General features: G+C 44.9%; 1 pseudogene; it reads right to left on the bottom strand.

Annotated features, from left to right (window-relative positions):
• Positions 1-5,140: 5,140 nt before the first annotated feature.
• Positions 5,141-6,064, bottom strand: LOC149343651 (uncharacterized; annotated as a pseudogene).
• Between the last annotated feature and the right edge of the window lie 224 nt (positions 6,065-6,288).

Raw genomic sequence — 6,288 nt, 5'->3', positions numbered from 1 at the left:
ATAACATGCGACGAGACACAGGGTTACAATAGGAACAAAAAACTGCTTTCAAAATCTGAGAACAAATTGCACACCTTCTCACAAGTTCAACAAACCGGAGACGATGCCGTGTGGCTGCCGCCAGTCACTCGCGATGCACAGAAACAATAAAAATGCAATGCCGCTGACTTTCCTTGAGCAATTTTCAGTCGATTAAACTTCAAACTGTTCGCACCGACCACCGTACACCTCACCAAGCATGTGTGCACGGAGGAAGTAAAATTCATGCGGGCAAGTCAGCCGCGCAAAACGCCGAGCACGATGCCATTTGCTGAGCTATGGTGGCTAGCAGAGCTGCACGGGAAATTCATAGCGTCATTCGCGTATTCGCGTCCATGCTTACGTCGCTGACGCCGCAAAAGCGCACCACCTTGAAAACACATGAGGTGTATTTAATTTTACCGTAGCTTTTTTAGCTGACAACTTGAATGGTTTTACATATTAAAATTTTCTTTTCGTTTATTGAGCGTTGTTACCACAAGAGCGCAGTGCATGTAGCTTGGCCATGACGAGTCGAAGCGCTAGCCAAGCCCGCAGTCGGAACCATGCGCGGAGTATGTGTGGTGTTGAGTGAACACGTGCTTTAGAACGGTTTTTGTTCTTCCGTGTTCGCTGCGTGCGTCCTGCGCGCTGTATTGTCGTCACGGTGTGTGTATGTGTGAGGCCCGTACGCCGCATTGGAGTCTACAACCGCTTGCTGTCCCATGCAGCATCGATGCATAGTAAAACGACCGTGCAGAATGTGCGTTACAATGCCAGTGGCCCTGCACGAAAGAGGAGACTTGAAGCCGGCGGAAAAGCTGCTCACCCTCGGCGGACTGCAAGAATCTGGCGAGGAACAGTCGACACGCGTTTCGGTGGATGATTGCGTTTATCAAGCTAAAAAATTCAGCACTGGACAATAGCACTGATGAGCTGCTGCTGTGTCATGATAAACACCTGTCTAATGTTTATTACAAGCTTGTTGGATGTGAGCGTGGCCATGAGTGGTATTCGTCGAGCAGCGGCCCTCAGGAGGTGGAACCAGTCGATACCTGAAGACGATTACTGTTTGCCCGCGCCCTGGCGCCTCGCTTCCAACCGCATGCGTTGGCGTTATTTATATCTGAATTTCACACGTAGTTCAACTTTCGCAAATATTACAGCCGCATCTTTCAAACGTGCCGTGTGAAGAGGACCCTTTTTCATATTTTTTGTGGGAGGGTTGGGGGAATGAGCGGCTGCTCAAATGTCATTCTTTATTACTTAAAGCTTATTTTCCATATATGTGCCAGGTTGGCCCATTCTTGCCTCTCAGCCGCCGCGGTGGCTCAGTGGTTATGGTGCTCGGCTGCTGACCAGAAAGACGGAGGTTCGATCTCGGCCGCGGCGGTTGAATTTCTTTGGAGGAGAAATTCTAGAGGCCCGTGTATTGCGCGATGTCAGTGCACGTTAAAGAACCCCAGGTGGTCAAAATTTCCGGAGCCCTCCACTACGGCGTCTCTCATAGCCTTAGTCGCTTTGGGACGTTAAACCCCATAAACCAAACCATTCTTGCCTCTTGGTTGCATGTAAGCAATGCATTTATTGGGCATAAATTTCTTTGCTGTTGTATTGGCACAGGGTTAATGATTCTCATTGTATTCTGTTGACACATCATTGTATGCACTCCTTGCAGAATGTCTAACGGGGTAATAAATTACTGAGCAGAGAGTATGCCTTGTGATAAATGCGAGGAACATTACTGATTTACTTCACACTTGGTATGTTCCGTTGTCGTTAGTTATTACGTATGCCTTGCCTGCTGCTTTCCAGTGTAGGGGCGAGAGGCATGTCAAGCTCCAATTAGCAGCTTTTTTCTGTCCACTCTTTACTGGTCAAGATGGTAAAATAAAGCGAACATAATGCATGCTTGCTGAGACTTAGCTTAGACTACAATTCATTTATTTACTCTCAGGGCCTATCGGCGCCAGAGAGAGGAGTGGGTGGCTAACAAAAATACATGTGTAATAGGCAGATTACTTAAGATGATTATACACAGCATACTTGAAGGCGTCGGATGCAGTGATGGACAGGACGAAGGCAGAGAAGATGTGACAGTTGGAAACGTAGAAAAGTAGAGATCTCCGTGAGCTTACACATGACTTAAGGTGAACACTAGCAAAAAATTAAGTTCAGTTCAGTTCAGTTCAGTTCAGTTTATTACCTTAAAAGTCCCCCGTAGGGGCATTACATAAGGGGTGGGTTTTTATACAAACAATAAGGATCATGGTGAACAGTTATTGAAAAAATGGTCAGATACAAGTCGCAAAAACGAAGATGGGCAGGTAGTAGAAGCGATTTCGTGGGGAAGGCCGTTCCAGTCTGTGGCGGTTCGGAAAAAAAATGAGGCAGTGAAGGTGGTGGTCCGGGCACGTGGGCGCGCAACTTGAAGTGGATGGCTAGTTCGATATGATATGCGTGCTGCTGCTGTGATGTATGGTGCTTGATTAAGGGACGAAAAAAAGAACTTGTGGTACAGTGAAAGGCTAGCAATGCGACGTCGACAGAAAAGCGGTGATAAACCAGATTCTGCTTTGAGAGATGAAACGCTGATATTATATGAGTACGATGAATGAATAAATCTAACCGCGCGATTTTGAACTGATTCTAATGCGTCGGCGAGATATGCTTGGTGCGGATTCCAAATGGGCGACGCGTATTCCAGTTTTGGCCTGACAAGTGATTTATAAGCTAGTAATTTGACATGTTCAGGGGCGTTTCGCAGGTTACGTTTCAGAAAGCCTAAGGTTTTGTTAGCTGCGGCGATAATGTTAGTGACATGTGTGCTCCAAGACAAATCGTGAGAGAGCGTTACACCTAGGTATTTGTAAGACTGCACTAGTTCCAGGGGTGTGTTAAGAATTGTGTAAGGGAAACAAAAGGGACTGCGCCGGCGGGAGAAGTACATGCATTTACATTTGTTGGCATTTAGCGTCATTAGTGAATTGTTGCACCAGTCTGAAACGCTGATTAGATCGTTCTGGAGAGCAGTTTGGTCAGATATGTTTTTGATTGTGCGGTAAATGACGCAGTCGTCTGCGAACATGCGTATATTAGAAGAAATACACTGAGGTAAATCGTTAATGTATATTAAAAATAACAGAGGACCAAGGACAGATCCTTGGGGCACGCCGGAAGTTACTGGGAGGGGTCTAGATAAGTTACTGTTGATTAAAACCATTTGTGTACGATTGGACAAAAATTCCTGTATCCACATTATAACGTTAGGATCTAGGTTCAGCAGTTGAAGTTTTAGTAACAAGCGCTGGTGAGATACCTTATCAAAGGCTTTCGCAAAATCCAGATAGATTGCGTCAGTTTGCACATTAGTGTCCATGTTAGTGTGTAAGTCATGAACAAAAAGAGCTAATTGGGTTTCACAGGAGAAACCTTTGCGGAACCCATGCTGCGAGGGATGAAAAAAATTGTTACAGTCTAAGAAAGAAATAATTTGAGAGTAGATGACATGTTCCATGATTTTGCATGGCACGCTTGTTAGGGAGATAGGTCGGTAATTTAATGGAGAGTTTCTGTTACCTGTTTTGTAGACTGGAACGACCTTTCCCACTTTCCAATCATCTGGCATGGTTCCTGAAGAAAGTGACTGGGAGAACAGCAATGACAAGTATGAAGTAACCGTGTGTCTCGTGTTCCTTAGAATTTTAGAGTTAATACCATCAATGCCAAATGATGACGACAGCTTAGTCTTCTGGATTATGGATGAAATTCCGTCTTCATAAAATGTGATGTTTGGCATGGTACCTTCCATATTGGGAAAAGGAAAAGAAAAGGGCGTTTCGATTTCTTTCGTGAAAACAGTGGCAAATGCGGAATTGAAAGCGTCGGCACATTCAGTATCGGTAATGGTTTCTTGTAAATCATTGGTGAGGGTGATAGCGCGTTGTGGGTGAGGGTTTATTACTTGCCAAAACTGTCTTGGGTTACTGCGCAACAAATTTGGAAGTGTAGTAGCATAAAATAAACGCTTTGCGCTGCGGATCGCAGTCAAATATTCATCTTCGGCTTCGTAGTAGGTTTGCAATCGGGATGGGTTGTTTTTAGCCGCCCGATAGAGACGCTTTTTTTTATTTTCTAGTCTTTTTAAGGATTTAGTAAACCAGGGTTTTTGGTGGCTGGTGCGAATGTTGACAGTTGGTATATATTTATTAGCCAAATCATTTAACTTATTCTTAAGCATCGCCCAGTTATCTTGGATCGTTTGAGTGTGACATGCAGCTTCGAAGCTGGGAAAAAAGGTATCAAGTTCATGATTTATCGCGTCATAATTACCTTTTTCGTAAAGTGTTATAGTTTTCTTTTGAGTCTTATTTGGTGTTACAGGAAATGAGAAGGTAGCATGAATGACATTATGGTCACTAATTCCTCGAAGATATGCAACGGAAAGTAGGGCATCCGGGTTATTTGTCAAAATAAGATCCAGAATGTTTTCGGATTCAGGCGTGACGCGCGTTGGTTGTGACACTAATTGTGTTAAATTAAAGTTCAAACAGATGTCAATGAAATTCCTTTCCTCTACAGGACCTGCTATTGAAGAAGATGGGAGGTTGCACCAGTCAATGTTTGGGAAGTTAAAATCCCCGAAAAGGAGAATGGAGGCATTTGGATAGCTTGTTGTCAGATGAATTAAGTTATTATTGAGTTCGTTGCAAAAGTCGGGTGTGGGATGGGGAGGCCTGTAGCAGACTCCCAGTAGCACTGTTTTTGGTGATGCTCGACATAGTAACCAGAGTATTTCAATCTTTGATTTGATATTTATCATAGTACATAAAATTTGGTTATGAACGGCTATGAGAACACCACCGCCCCTTGATCCTTCGCGGTCATTTCGAAAAACTTGGAAGTCAGGTAGGTCTGCCAAAACTTCGGTATCGGTGACGTAATTTTTTACCCAGGTTTCTGTTAAGATGACCAGATTGCTGCCTGTTGATGATATGATGTTGGACACAAGTTCTCGCTTCGGAAGATAACTGCGAACGTTGGTGTAAACTACGGATAATGAAAGGTTAAATCTAGATGTGGGTCTTGGTTTGTTTTTTATCTTTAAGGAACGGGATGATTGCTACTGAATTTCTGTGACACTGTTCGAAGCCTCGTCGAAAATGTACCGTTTTGGGCCGATGCACAAGGTTTTGTAACGTAGAGAGTAGGCTACTGATTTGGATTTAGCGAATGCCAGCAGATGTTTTCTTGCTTTCTGGACGGGGCGAGTGAAGTCTTCGCCTATACTGTATTTTGTTCCTTTCAGCATACGGCCTTTCGATAGAAGAGCGTCTTTAGTTTTCCACTGCATGAACTTTACTATTATTGGGCGATTCCGGTCCTCTGATTGTTTCCCTAAACGATGTGCCCGTTCTATGTCTGCGGGGTTAATATCAGTTTGTAAGTTTTCATGACAAATCTGGATGACTAGTTCCTCAGACTGAGCATATGTCTCATTAGTAGTGGTGTCAGGGATTCCGTAGAAGATCAGATTACAACGGCGTGATCGGTTTTCAGCATCATCAATGCGAGCCTCTAGCTCTGAAACAAGGTGAGTTGTTTCAGTTGAGGTCGCTTGCAGGGTTTCTATGTCTTGGCGTAGGGGCATGAGGGTCTAATAGTGGGCCTCTAAATCGATCATGCGGTTGTTAAGGTCGTTTATTGTTTTGTCTGTTGTTGTCAGCTGTACTTTAAGATCCTTTATCTCTTCTACAAGTAGCGCTTGGCCTGCGGTTAGTTTTTGCAATTCGGTCAGGACAGTGTCTAGGTTAGCAGGGCCAGGATTTGTTTCAACATCACCGGATAGGGTTAGTAACAGGCGGACAACATGGGCACATTCAGAAGCAATTGCGACACAACACTGTGGGCTCGGGAGCTGTACCAAGAAGTAATTGCTCGATTTTTTAGCATAGAGTGCGTATGTTTGACTGACCTGCATGGCGAAAGGGAAGCGGTTAGCGAACTGCGCTGTGGCACAGTCTCCGAGCCCACAAAACTGCGTCGACGGTGGCTCCTCATTTATAGCTGGCGGATTGGCTGCTCTTGATGGCGATGAGTCTTTCCAGGGTTGTTCGAGGACAGGCATCTCAGGTTCCAGGAATAAGATTGACGGAAATGGCGATGAGTTGAAACCGGGGAAGGGGTGGCATATGGCCGCCCCATCTTCGTGGCAGTGGAAGGCCCGTCCTGACGAGGCACCCGGAGATACACAAGCCAGGGCGGGAATCA

The sequence above is a fragment of the Amblyomma mixtum genome, chromosome 5 (assembly GCF_055824585.1).
Source record: "Amblyomma mixtum isolate Tamu chromosome 5, ASM5582458v1, whole genome shotgun sequence".
Taxonomy (NCBI): Eukaryota; Metazoa; Arthropoda; class Arachnida; order Ixodida; family Ixodidae; genus Amblyomma; species Amblyomma mixtum.
Note: the sequence above shows the minus strand (reverse complement) of the source record. Positions and strands in the feature narration are given on the sequence as shown.